Source organism: Canis aureus, chromosome 6 (genome assembly GCF_053574225.1).
Source record: "Canis aureus isolate CA01 chromosome 6, VMU_Caureus_v.1.0, whole genome shotgun sequence".
Classification (NCBI taxonomy): Eukaryota; Metazoa; Chordata; class Mammalia; order Carnivora; family Canidae; genus Canis; species Canis aureus.
The window spans coordinates 59,250,750-59,264,926 of NC_135616.1; the positions used below are offsets into that span (position 1 = coordinate 59,250,750).

The 14,177-nt window shown below is 46.0% G+C and overlaps 1 long non-coding RNA gene across 2 annotated transcripts in view; it reads right to left on the minus strand.

Moving 5' to 3' along the window:
• Positions 1 to 14,177, minus strand: part of LOC144316196 (uncharacterized) — an 82,342-nt gene that overhangs the window by 44,152 nt on the left and 24,013 nt on the right. The window contains exons 1-2 of one of the 2 annotated variants that reach the window (XR_013382050.1): positions 2,249 to 2,742; positions 1,153 to 1,498 (exon numbers count right to left, since the gene is read on the minus strand). This is a non-coding gene — a long non-coding RNA (uncharacterized LOC144316196). Of the gene's footprint in view, positions 1 to 1,152; positions 1,499 to 2,248; positions 2,743 to 14,177 lie in introns of those variants that run through there. The other variant, XR_013382051.1, reaches the window with a different exon arrangement.

A 14,177-nucleotide genomic window follows, 5' to 3' on the forward strand; every position in this document is an offset into this window, starting at 1 on the left:
ACTCCTCTTGGCAAATAATGGCATTTAGAAATGCATTGTGCAGGGTGGAACACGGTGGCCCCCCCAGGGTTGCGCTACCAGAGCACACTGCTCCCCTAGGGCCATCCTGGAGGACTCCCATTAGAACATCAAACTGTTCACCCCTCTGCTCAGAAGATACTTTGACGCTGTCGGGAAGAGAAGAACAGCTGGGCTGTTATAGTCAACAGGCTCCCACTTCCACACCGACCAGATTGTGTCATAATTGGAAATGTGAAATATGCCTTCCTCTGTTTAGACTTCTGAGGCAGGGTACACCTTGTTTGTGTTGCCTCCAAACCCCAGAAAGAGACAGTCCCAGGTTTGCATAAAGGTTCCAGGCTTGTCAGTGAGGAGAAGGGGCCAGGGCCCCTGCCAGGTCAAGAGTGAAATGTATGGGCTCAGTTGGAGGGAGAAGGATAGGAGACGGGAGAGGTTAGGACTGAAAATGTGCCAGCTTAGCTATAGTAGTATTGCACACGGAATGTCCTCACCAATCCCCCCGAACTGCCTATAGAATCTTCTGGTCCTTCAAGTTCAGGTCAAACCCTGCCCTGTTCCATGAGGCATCCTTGGTGTCTCAAGAAACCCTCACTCCTTATGGGAGGTTGAACTCCCATAATGCCTGCAGTTTGCACGTGGACCCCCCCGCCCCGGGACCCAGAGAAGTCTGCTGTGAGACCAAGCCCTCTGTCCCTAAGCTGCTCTTTCTTCCTTTTCCGTCAGTCCTCATCTTACCCATCCCTTCCCTGAAGTTCTCCCTTCCTTACCCTCCCCCACCCACCCAGAACCCACTCCCTCCAACCACATAGCACAGAGCCCCAAGACCTCCATTACTCAGGCTCTGCTGTCTGTGGTGGGTCAAAGATCGCCCTCCTCTGCCCCCGATTTCTGCTCCCAGACCTGTGTTCCTAGGCTGTGGGTTCATGTATGGGAGGAAGGACTTTGGGGTTTACCATCCAAGTTTGCACTTTGCTCTCTCCCCAAATATCTAAACATACCAGATACATCTCAAGCTGCAAAGATTCATTTCCTGCCAAGACGCATCACCAGGCCTGCTGAAATGACACGCAATTATCCCGTTAATGCGGTTTTGAGCTGAGTATTCTATCAGATGCCGTCACCCCTCCTCACCTTCCTGCCGGTGGAAGGTACTGTGCCCAGCAACTCCTCCTCAACTTCTGGGTTTCTTTGTGGCTTGTTGAGGGCGTAGAGGTGAAGAAAGTCAGAGAACTATCCAGCTACCCAGAAATTAAGATTTTTTTCTCCCAAACCAAGATGCAAATTCCTTTTTATTGCCCATAGGATGTAACATGGCACTGGGCCCATTTAGCTGCTTCAGGGCTGTTGCTAGCTAAGCAACAGGATGGGCCTCAAACTCAGGTCTATCAGACTGGGGACTTCCACACTGTCTCTGCTTGACACCACCTGCCTTCCTGTGTCCCATGATTTTCCATGTCTGGGCTGACCAGATGGTTCTCTGGGAAAAAAAATAATAATAATAATTATTATTATTGGATCTGGGGATAAGAGGACAGGGGTGTTTGGGACAAGCAGAATTCCCTGCCCCCTGTCCTGTTGTGTGTGGCCTCCTAGCAAGCACATAATAAGTGGGGTCCAAGGCCATTAATGTCCATGGCAATGTTATCAACAGCTCCATCCTAGCTCTTGCCAAGGAATTTGACCCCCAGCCTGTGGCCAGGGAAAAATGGTGAGCAGGCCAGCCCAAGAACCCTACTCTTCCATCATGATTTGGCTGAGAGTAAGAACAGCGAGCATTAGTAATTTGTATTCTTTTTTATTGACAAGAGTCATGCCACTGAATCAGTACAACCTGCTAGGCCCCACACCCAGACTGAGATCTGACCCTGGGTCAGCAGACAGAGGCTTTCATGCATTTTCTAGTATTACAATCCCTTTTCTCCAGTGAAATCTTACACAGAACCCCAATATGGAAAAATAGTGAAGGTGGTGGGGGTGGGGATCCCAGAGCCCATCTACCCGGTCCTCCTCCCATCTCGGCTCCCTCACCCACCCTGGATACACCCAGGGTGAGGAAGAGTCCTAGAATTATAGTAGCAGGGCAGCAGGGCAGCGGGGGGAGGGAGCGGTTGGGCAGGAAAGCTGAATAGCACATTTGTTCTGCACAAGGCCCCTGGAAGTGGAGCTACTTTTGTTTTTAGAGACTAAATAATGGGCCAAGGGATCAGAATGAAGCCTGACACAGGACCTGTCAATGTTTCTAGCATTCATCGTCTTTAAATATTCAAACACCATGATTTTGAAGGATCTTTGACTTTTCTCTTCAATTTTTTTTCCCAAATGTCAACAAACACTGCCTCTGCTGAGTGAAGAGTCTGGCCTTGCCTTTCCTGGTGGAAAACAAAAGACGGAGAGTGAGGGAGAAGGTGAAGAAAAACAAGGACAAAGAATGATAATCCTCAACCATCCTGAGAGAGAGACCTAGAATTCAGGGAATGGGAGACAGGTGCAAGAACTTGAGAGCCACAGGTGAGCAACCCTTCGTGTGCTGGGTTGTTCCATCATGCCCTTCACCCTACAGATAAGGAAACTGGGGCTTCAAGAAGTAAATGGACTTACATTAGCTCATAAAGCCAAGTTGAATAAAAAAAAGTAAAGTTGAACCTGGAGTTCACCGTTTCCAGTTTCACATGGTAAATATTTTTAAAAGGGAAAGGCTGTTCTCACAGACTAAGGGAAAAAAAGATGCCCAGACGTGAATTAATGCTGTCAGCAAGCATTTATTGAGTCCCTACTGTGTGTCATCCATTGCCCTGCAGGCTGGGGAATAGAGATAAATAAGACATAGTCCCCGCCCCCAAGGAGTCCACAGGCCAGTGGGTGAAGCAGACACATAACAACCACTGCAGTACAACCTCATAAGTGTCTTGACTGTGCTGTGTGTATGGGGCTTGGAAGTGTCAGCAGGACAAGATACATAATTTACGGGCTCCAGTGCAAAATAAAAAGGCAGGGCCTTGTGTCAAAAAACAATTACTAGGAATTTTAAGATGGCAACAGCAGAGCAGTAAACCAAATGTAGGAGTCTTCTGAGCATGGGGTCCTATGTGACTGCACAGGTGCCACATAGCACTTCATAGCAGAGGTGCTTCTACAACCAAGTCTGAACGACAAAGAAGTCACCAGGATACAGGAGAGGAAGAATGTTCTGGGAGAAGAGAACAGCATGTTGGGGCGCCTGGGTGGCTCAGTCAATTAAGCATCTGCTCAAGTCATGATCCCAGGGTTCTGGGATCAAGCTCCAAGTCAGGCTCCCTGCCTGCTCAGCAAGGAGCCTGCTTCTCCCTCTCCCTCTCTCTTTGCCCCTCCCTGCCATGCTCTCTCGCAGTCTCACTCTCTCAAATAAATAAGTAAAATGTTTAAAAAAAAAAAAAAGATAACAGCATGTCTAAAGGCATAGGGAAGTAGAAACGCACAGTATATTTGAGAAATAGAACAAGTTCAGTTAGGCCAGAGTGGGAGTTAGGTGGGAGAATAACAAGAAATGAGGCTGGCAAGGAAGCAGACCCCAAATAGCAAGATGCTTTTCTTTCTTTTCTTTCTTTCTTTCTTTCTTTTCCTTTTTTTTTTTTTTTTTTTTTTTTTTTTTGTAAATTTGTATTGGAGTTCGATTTGGCAACATATAGTATAACACCCAGTGTTCATCCCGTCAAGTGTTCCCCTCAGTACCCATCACCCAGTCACCCTAACCCCTGCCCACCTCCCCTTCCACTACCCTTTGATCATTTCCCAAAGTTAGGAGTCTCTCACGTTTTGTCACCCTCTCTGATATTTCCACTCATTTTCTCTCCTTTCCCCTATAATCCCTTTCACTTTTTTTATATTTCCCATTTGAGTAAAACCATATGATGATTGTCCTTCTCTGATTGACTTACTTCACTCAGCATAATACCCTCCAGTTCCATCCACGTCGAAGCAAATGGTGGGTATTTGTCATTTCTAATGGCTGAGTAATATTCCATTGTATACATAAACCACATCTTCTGTATCCATTCATCTGTCGATGGACACCGAGGCTCCTTCCACAGTTTGGCCACCGTGGACATTGCTGCTATAAACATTGGGGGGCAGGTGTCTTGGCTTTTCACTGCATCTGTATCTTTGGGATAAATCCCCAGTAATACAATTGCTGGGTCGTAGGGTAGTTCTTTTAACCCTTTGAGGAACAGATGCTTTTAAACCATACTAGGCAAGGGAGCCTGGGTAGCACAGTCAGTTAAGTGTCCAACTCTTGGTTTAAGCTCCAGTCATGATCTCAGGTTTGTGAGATCAAGCACCCTGTCAGGCTCCATACTCAGTGTGGAGTCTACTTGAGATTCTCTCTTCCTCTCCCTCTGCCCTTCCTGCTCATTAATTCTCTCTCTCTCTCTCTCTCTCTCTCAAATAAATAAATCTAAACAAACAACACCATACTAGGCATTTGGTATTGGTGAGTCATTGAAACTGCTTAGGGATAGGATCTAATGGGTACTTTGGGGAAAAGCAAAACAAACCATTTGGGCAGCAGAAAGAGTGTGAGTTGGAAGACAGTGAGCCTGAAGCGAGACCCAAGTATGAAGGTTGGTACAATGACCCAGGCAGGAAGAGGAATATTCAGAGGACATCCAAATATTGAAGAAAGAGTATATGGCTGGAGATGGAGATGGAGATTTAGGGGATCGTCCATGCACAGGGCAATTGAACTCTTGAGACTAAAGTTGCCCAGAGGGAGAATGAGAATGGTCATGAAAGGTAAAGAGGCAGGTGAAGGAAGGAGACTTCCAAGAGGATGACCAAAGGAGCAAATCACATGATTTAAGAGACAAACAAGCTTCATGGCGGACAGAGTGGCCAGCTTGTAAAATAGTCCAAAGAAAGGCAAAGACTACAGTGTCTGAGATAAAAATGTCCAAGGATGCAGATGGAGTCAGTGGCTGTTTCCCAGACATGGCAGTCCAGGTGAGCACAAAGACAATAGAAGGTTCTGGCTCTGCACCTCCATGTGCCCCGTGGCTGGATGCCTGGCTCTCCTCAGGTTCTTGGGGGGCTGCAGTAGCCTGAATCACTGGCTGTTCCAAGAGCTAGAGCAAAGTAGCTCTTCTTCCCACCTGCTCTCCTGTAGCCACCATGTGCCCCTGTGAGGGTTGACACTGGGAGGACACTAAGGTGTGCAGCTACCCCATGGATGCCTTCCATCTTTGTAGATGCTGACCCAATTACTCAGCCCATTGCCAGCCACACTGTGACCTCTGCAGCTGCCCAAGCTGTTTGCACAGAGGGTACACTACTGCCACCAACTTTGAAACTCTCTCATGAGGCCCCAAATAGGAAGATCCTCCACCATGCTTGTTAGAAGGCAACAGTACATTTATTTGACTTATTCTCCCAGCATAATAAATAGCTCATCTGGCTTAGAACTTAGTACAAGTTTCCCAGAAGGACCTGCTCAGGTAGGTGAGGAAGGTCTATACAGCAGGTAAAGCCCGTTCCTCCATTGGCCCTCAGGCAGTAGACTGAGCCCCCTCCAAGCCCCAAAAGAGCTCCTGCCCTATGAAGTACATGCCCTGGGAGATCAGTGGTCCAACATGGAATTTTCTTTTGTTAAGTTCCTACCATGTGCTAGGTGTTTCACATCGATTAGCTCATTTCTTTCTCAACTCAAGCCTATAAGTACTAGGATTGTCCTTTTTCCCAGAAAAAAATAAACCAGTGCAGCCAATGGTCGTATGACAGTACAAAGAGTGCTCAGGTCCTCTACTGCATATGGGGGAGGAGGCCTTTACACATTCTTTTGCGCTCTTTAATATCTCAGGCAATCATTTCTATAAATTCAGTATATTCTGCATATTCAATAGCTCCTGGCCTTGCCTCTCCCCAAAGATAGCATAGTAAGATGAATCAATCAGTGGGATCCTCTCTCATTCGTGGCTTCACATCCACTGGCTACAAGACTGTGGAAAGGGAGTGGGATGGGCCAAACTGGCTATGGTCCAAGGTTTCCAAAAGAAGTATCTCTCCTGACCCTGCAACTGTGTGGCTTCCAAAGGAGAGCTTCCTTTCCACTCCCAGGAAAGCTTCCTGCTGTTTGCTGAGAACACAGCACACACATGCATGTGCGTGCACACACACACGTGCACACACATACACACCCACACACACACATCGATCTCTTCCTTACTGAGTAAAACCCATTTCTCCTGCAGAGATAAACCACAGATGGAATCCACATCATATTTGAAAATGCAAGCCAGTCCACACTGGTTCTGGCTTGTTTACAGCTGGCATTGCTTCTGATTTGGCTTCCATCCATTCTGACTAGTTGATGCCCATGCCGTATCTGTTGGCTAAATATTTTTTGTATCAGCCTTGCTTCTGGAGACAATGAGGCCCAGACAAGTTAAGTAATATGTCTATGGACTCTCAGCTGTTAAATGGCAGAGTCAGCATTCATAACCAGCCCTATCTAACTCCACAGCCCAACCCTCCTAGCCCCAACACTCCATACATCAGGACTCTCTCTGACTGAATGCCTATTGGGTTGCCATATATATATAGACTCCTAGTGGTCCACCGAAACATGTTTGATGTCTCATGATAAAAATTCAAAGTTGACCCTGTTTGGAACCTTAGCTATACACTTAAAAAAAAAATCTCTAAGGAAAGGCAAATGGTGAATCCTATTTCTACAAATCTCATAAATTTTGGATAAACCATCCAGTTGGAAGAATGAGCCAGGGCTTTTTTTCCCCTCTGAAGTGGATTACCAGTTCCTGGGAAATGCCCATAAATCAACATGCTTTCAGTTTCCAGGCCTTTACTAATGTTTTTCTTTTAAAGATCTTAGCTTGTTAGCAGGTGACCCTCACGAGTTTAGGGCAGTAGACCAGCCTAAACACTACCCAGATGAGAGACACTAAATTGAAACAGTTGCAAATAACCACCTTTCTGCTCTCCTGTGAAATAATTTTCAGGAAGCACTCAACAAGCCACAGGTGCTACAGCAGCATCGCCCCACTGGCACCCTGGACCAGAGGGGCTGGGAGCAATGGGTGCCTTGTTCCCACACTTCCGGGCTTCCCTAATCCACTAAGACAGTGGTTCTCAAAGCGCAGCTGTTACCAGCGGCAACAGCATCACCTGGAAACTTGTGAGAAATACAAATGCTCTGGCCCAACCCCATAACTGCTAAATCAGTGTATTAACAAGCCCACCACTGATTCTGATGTGTACTAGTATTTGAGAACCACTGCACTAGAGGTCTGCAAAGATTAAAATCACAAGAGTCCATCTCTTTGACAAAGAGAACTTCGGAACCGTCAGCCCTTAAAGAGAAGAATGTCCAAAAAAAAGTGATGTGAGAGAAGTATGAAATTCAGAGTATGAACATGGAATTGTATCCCAGCTCAGCCACTTACTAATCATATGGCCTTGAGCACCTCATTTAATGTTTCTAAGAATTAGTTTCATTGGCTGTAAAATGGAAATCATAAAACCTAGCACAGTGCCTGGTATACAGAAGGTGCTAAATAAAAAGTGACTGTTATAATGATGCTTCATCTCAATCAGCAACTGAGCACAGCCAACAGCTACTGTGTACCTCTCTCTCTGGTAGGTAAACTACAGGGAACATCCACGCAAGGGGAGGGATAACCTCCCTGGGGACAGGGGGACAGACTCCTCCACCCTCATCTGGAAATCTTGGTGGGGGAGGTTCAAACTCGGATGAGCTCTATTTGTGCTCAGCAAGGAGAATAATGGGATCACAGTGATCTCATCAGCACAGTTGGGGAGCAACAGATATGAAGCCCAGATCCAGATCTTCAGAGACAGAATGTCACCAAAGGAAAGCTGCCTCTCTTCTTCCTGCCGACATTCCCCCAAGAGACCATTGCTTGGAGAAACTTCAAGTTCTGTGCTGAAGTGCAATGCAAAGCTAAACAAGACCCTGAAATGCAAATGTCTTGTCAGCACAAGGCAGAGCAAGTCTTTACAAGGTAAACCAAAGGATCCTCAGCTCCCAACCTCCTGGGAGAGAAGGGATAGAGGGCAGGATCGGAGGCAAAGAATCAGAAGCCAAGTGCACACCTGTCACAGGGTCAGAAGGTAGGGCATGAGTCAATATAATTTATATCAGAGCTGCTTCTCCACTACACAATGAGTATAATTTACTCATTAAAATGCAGATTCAGAATCACCAAACCTGGAAGGGTGCCTGAGACTCTGCATTTCTTCAAGGGGAGAAAAAAGGACTAGATAATAAGATTATTTTTGATGGGCTGGAAAAAAAGGGAAATTTATAAATGCTGGCAACTTCATAAATTTTGTCTTCTTGCATAGGAACATGTCCTAGCCCTATGCTTCACACAATGTATTGCTTAATAAAATAAAGGATAAATTATAAAATAGTCTGTAGAAAAAACCACTAGTAAATGAAATGTTATTGTCATAATCATTACCATGTTACTCTGGACTCTCCCTAGCATGTGGTGTCTTAGAGTGCCAATCGGTCCTCATTTATTCAACATCCTAAGGCTCTAAGGACTACAAAACGAGCCCTGATTTTAGCCCAGAATTTACTGAGTCCACACTATTATTGTTTATTCATAAATACTTGTGCTTGCAGTTAATGAGAATAATATTTTATAATGTTATTCTACATATGTTTCATTTCTGATAATTTTATGGTTTCTGTTGCCCACCAGCCCTCCATCCTCATAGTCTATTTATCCATGATGTGGGGTGGGTGAAGTAAAGAGCAAACAAGGGATTAAATTTTCCAAGAAGAAGGCTTTAACATTAAAGTTTAGTTTTTTAAATTCACAGAAAAGATATTAATCTTGAGAGACGTAGTTTTCCAGTACAAGAACTAGGCACTTGAGAAGATGAAAGAGTCTTTCTGAATTCTGTAGACTAGGCAGGATGGAAAACATGAAGTGGGAAGAGTTTACCTCCAATGAAGGAGGAGAAGCTCAAGGGAAAAAATCACAGAGTAGAGAGAGTTATGTAAGGTGAATGTCCTGAGAGGACTCCACCTGTCCCTTCTAGGGCACCTCTCCAGATGGTTGCTTACAGAATCCAAGTGGAAAGAAAGTCTCCCTATCACGAATTGATTGGGCATTGGTCAGGGTCCCTTGTTCTGAACCAGGAGGACAGACCATACATTACACCAGCTGCAGATACAAAGGCAACCAGTGCAGTGATAAGAGAGGGTAATGCTCACAAACCTGGTAGGACCAGCTACTCTACCTCAGAGGCTAGCCAGGACCAGAGGCCAGAAGACGAACCAGACAGGAATCTTCCCACCTCTTGGCACCATGATTCCTACTGGCAGGTGCCATCCCAGGTAGAAGAAGAGGGAACAGTTGATCAGGGACAAGGGTACTGATAGAAAGTTTAAATTTAAGTTAAGTGAGTTTTGGGGCACCTGAGTGGCTCAGTTGGTTAAGAGTCTGCCTTAGGCTCAGGTCACGATCCCAGGGTCCCGGGATTGAGCTCCACATCGGGCTCCCTGCTCAGCAGGAAACCTGCTTCTCCTTCTCCCTTTACCCTCCTGACTTGTGCACTCTCTCTCTCTCTCTCTCTCTCATTCTCTCAAGTAAATAAAGCCTTTTCAAAATAAAATGAGTTTTAACTATCTGAGTAATTAGGGGAAAAAAAAGACTAAAAATCAAGCCAGAATTTGACTATGCTACCTTTAATTACGAAGAATAAGTCTTTCACAATAGCAAAAAAATGATGGCTAGTGGCAGTTATAAGAAAATAACATTACGCTTTGCACATCTAAGTTGTAAGTTTCAAACCCACTACATGTTTTGGCTTTGGACAAGAGCAAGAGCAAAACAGATGAAGTCTCTATTCCCCTATGGAGCTCCTAGTTCAACGGGAAGGCAGTCGTTAAACAGGCAGCTCCACAAATAAATACAGGACAAAGTCATGCTCAGCTCCATGAAGGGAAAGTACAGGGAGGAAAGGAAGGAAAACCCCTGTCCCAAATCATCCTGCCCACACATCTTGATGCCAGAATTTCAGCATCTAGAAATGAATTCTATTGGTTAATCTTTGCTTTCTCCCTTAATCCTCTTTTACATGTGAAAACTGTGCAAGGAGCTGCTCATGAACTTGCTCACCTTTTCATTTTCAGAGTTGAATAATTGTCATTCTGTTCGAAAGTTCAAAAAGCAGGAAAGTTCCAAAAGTCTACTAGGGAAGGCAGGGAGGAGAGAGCAGTGGGAGCCCCGCAGAGGGAAACCCTTTTAGGGGGACGGTGGAGAATGGAGAAGGGAAGGAGAGGCAGGGGGCTCAGGCAGGGGTGCGTGGGGTTGGAGGTTTCCATAATAAACTTGCCTGGCAGTCTTGCCTGAGGTTGCTCCACCCTGTACAATAGGATTTGGAGCTTAGCAGAAGTTTAAAGTGATCCTGTGGGTATGGTCTGATGTCTGCTCTAAGGTAGAATAGAGAGCCCCTAGATGCCAAGACAAGCTTGACTTCCTGGAAGGAGGTTTAGTCTCTTTCCCAAACCCAAGCGACTTCAGCTTTCATCTTAGTGCCCAGTGGTAAGTAGGGTCCTTCTTCCAGGGAGGATAGGAAACCCAGTTAACCAGAAACCCCTCTCACTTCCAGGAAGGAGCACGGCATTGTGGCCAAATTCATTGCTCTGACATCCAGCAAAATTCAGACTCCGCCACTTACCAGATGAAGCACTACAGGTGAGTTACTTGATCTCCCTGCACCACTACTTTCTCGTCTATGAAACAGGAAATATAAATGTAGTTATCTCATGGGGTTATTGAAAGATCAAACGAAACACCTTATGCAGAATGCTTTTTTTTACTAACCTGTAATTTACTGGCTTTCAGAGAGAGGCCACAGCCATCTTGGCAGGTGCACCCCAGCATCAGCATCACTTGAGTGTTTGTTAAACCCGGGCTCCACCCCAGACCTATGCAACCAGAATCTCTAGGAATCTGTGTTTTAACAGACTTTCCAGGTGACTTCTATGCACCCAGGTCTAAGAAGCATGACTCTATACTCACAGGTAAGCCTAAAGTCATGCATAGTATCTGTAGTGTGTGAGTAAAACGTTTGGGGAGGGTCAGGGGTGTTGAACTCTTGCTGGCAGAGTATCTTAGGCAAATCCTTTCTTCTCTGGAGGCAGTGATAAGATTGATGAGAGGACCCCATCACATGCCTGAAAGGGCTTTGCAACACATCAAACAATGTGAGAATGGAAGAGAATGCTATTCTCACCGCCACATCTGTAATAGGGTTTTTAAAGGGAAAACAGCCAAGTCCTTGGCTTTCCTTCCTTGCTCTTGGCAAAACCTCCTACTGCTCTAGGAGGATTGCAAGAACATTGACCCAGAATTCCCGGCATGTTTCCTTGGAAAAGGAAGCTAATTCTGACAGCTAAAACTTCTACACGGTGTATCATAAGATCGCTGCGGCTCAGACCCGACAGTTATTCCCTACGGTCTCGCCTGCACAGCTGGCCCACAACAGTGAGGCTCCCTGTGCCTCGGGAGCTTTCTGCTGATAGAGCATAGCTTCCAGGGAGCCCCAGGATTTAAATCAAGGCCAATAAATGGGTAGAAGCTACAAAGGGTCAGGTTTCATGCCCAAATAAGGAGAATTTTGCAGCTGTCAGAGTTGCCCAAACGTGGCATGAACTTCCCTAGGAGGTGGCAAGTGAGATCTGTGACCCAGAAGATGGTCACTCACAGGCCAGTGAGTGGGGCAGGGCTCTGGCAGGGCTATTTTACAATTTTTTTTCTTACCCAGCTCTAGTTGCAGTGTGCTCTGCCTGACACCAGAGGGGCCGGTCTTCAAAACATCCCTAAATCCCTACTTTTCATTCAGCTGGTATTTGCTCATCACCTACTGCACGTCACGAACAGTCCTAGACACTCAAGATGAAGGGCCCTGCTCTTGGTTTAGACCAGGTGAGCAAGGAAGGCCTCCCTGCACAAGCAATGTTGTAGGCTGAGTTCCAAATCACAAGCAGGAGCCAGAAGTGGGAAAACTATGTGGAGAAGCACGTCAGACCAAGAAAACAACTGGTGGTAAAGGAGGTCCTGCTGCAGGAATCCTGGAGCGCAGTCAGGGGGGCAAACAGCAGGAGAAGGCAGGGAGGGGCCACATCCTATACCGAAGGCTTCATGAGCCAGTGGACAGGCTGGCTTGCTTGCTTTTTCCCTCCCTCCCTCCCTCCTTCCCTCCCTCCCTCCTTTCTTTCTTTCTTTCTTTCTTTCTTTCTTTCTTTCTTTCTTTCTTTCTCTTTCTTTTTCTTTCTTTTCTTTCTTTCTTTCTTTCTTTTCTTTCTTTCTTTCTTTTTCTTCTTTCTTACTCTTTCTTTCTTTCTCTACTGCTGCCCTTTAACAGGCCTGCTGATTGCCAGCATCACCAAAATTCCTTTGCTGAACACCTACTTCCCTCTATAAGCCTCAGGAAACCAGGGCTGCGTCCTCCCACCCAGCTGCTACTTCCTCTGAACACCCCCCAAGCCTGGCCTTTGCTTTCAGCATCTTTCTTTACCCAGTGTCATCGAAGAACTTGGATCTGGGCAGCCCCGGCAGCTCAGGGGTTTAGTGCCACCTTCAGCCCAGGACATGATCCTGGAGGCCCAGGATCGAGGCCTACATCAGGCTCCCTGCTGTGTTTTTCTCTCTGTGTGTCTCTCATGAATAAATAAATAAAATCTTAAAAAAAAAAAAGAAGAAGAGGAAGAAGAACTTGGATCTGATAGCCAATTGCTTACTTTCTGCTTTACCAGCTCACTACAGAAACAACATCCTTTTTCTTCTTTCACTTGTCTTTTCTATGTGATGACACACAGGTACATTGTGGACATGGGTCCAAATACAACTGGGGAACAAATTACTCAGTCTCTCAGGGGCCGGGAGGGGTCAATGTAGCACAGGGGTTAAGGCACAGGGTCCAAGCACAAATGTCTGGGTTTCAAAGCAGATTCCTCCTCACTTGCCAGCTGTGTGACCTTGAGCAAGCCACCTCCCAGAGCCTCAGTTTTGCCATATGTAAAATAAAGACACTGATAGTCCCTACTCCATGGGAGGGAATGGAAAGAATTTAGAGCCGGGGCTGGTGCTTAGGGAGTGCTTATAAAGCTTAAAGGTTTATTTGGCTCAAACTTTGGTTTTATGTGAGTGTTAACATTGTTCAACACCAAATGAATATTTGTTGAGCATCTACTATGTGCCAGGCACTGTGCCAGGTGTGGTTTCACAGAAACAGCTTTGGTCTAGAAGTCAGACAACTTGTGTTTAGGTCTCACTTTGGCCATGAGCTGGGTGACCAAAGATCAACCTTGTCAGTCCTCTTCCCCTTTAAAAGAGTCCACTAGGATCATGTGACTTGCAAGGGCCCTTCTGGTCCTGGCTTGCCTGAATGACTGTCCTCAGGAGGACACCCCCCCCCCCGCCTTGTGCGCCCCGCTCCCATGACCCCTCCAGCTACTCACATCTACCAGGCCTAGTATGCAATCGCACACTCTGGAGAGAAACAGGTCTGATCACTGTCTTGTGCTTGCCATAAAATATTGATTAGGGAATTTAAAATTTCGAAATGATTTAGGAGCCCCAAGATGGGGACGTAATGTGCTGTGCCCAGCTGCGTTATGAGCCATCTATCTCCTGTCAGCAAGCAGCACGAAAGTGACAGAATCAATACAAACGTGTCTGAAGAGAGTCTTAACTCATTTCCTTCCTCCAGGGGCTGTGGTTGGAATGGGTCAGCCCTGGGAGATCAGCGCTGAAGCTGGAGCCTGGACATTCATCTACTGGGTGCAGGAAAGGCAAAGCTGCTGGGGTACCGCCTATTTTCACTCTTTTTATTGGCTGCTACCTCAGGAAAAATTAATGAATCTAGAACTTCCATTCCCTCTTTTCCTTTACCAAGGCTTTAAACAGGATCTTCTGGGAGGTGACCTGAAAGAAGAATGATAATTATAGCTGCCTCATATTTAGCACTTGCTGGGCACCAAGAATCTTCTAAGAATCATCTTAACTTCTCAGAGCCCCAGTTTCCCTATCTATGGAAGGAAGAGGATGATCACACTGCCTCATAGGGTTGATGCCAGATTAGCGCAGATGCATTGTGAATGCGCTTCATGCCACTGACTTGTA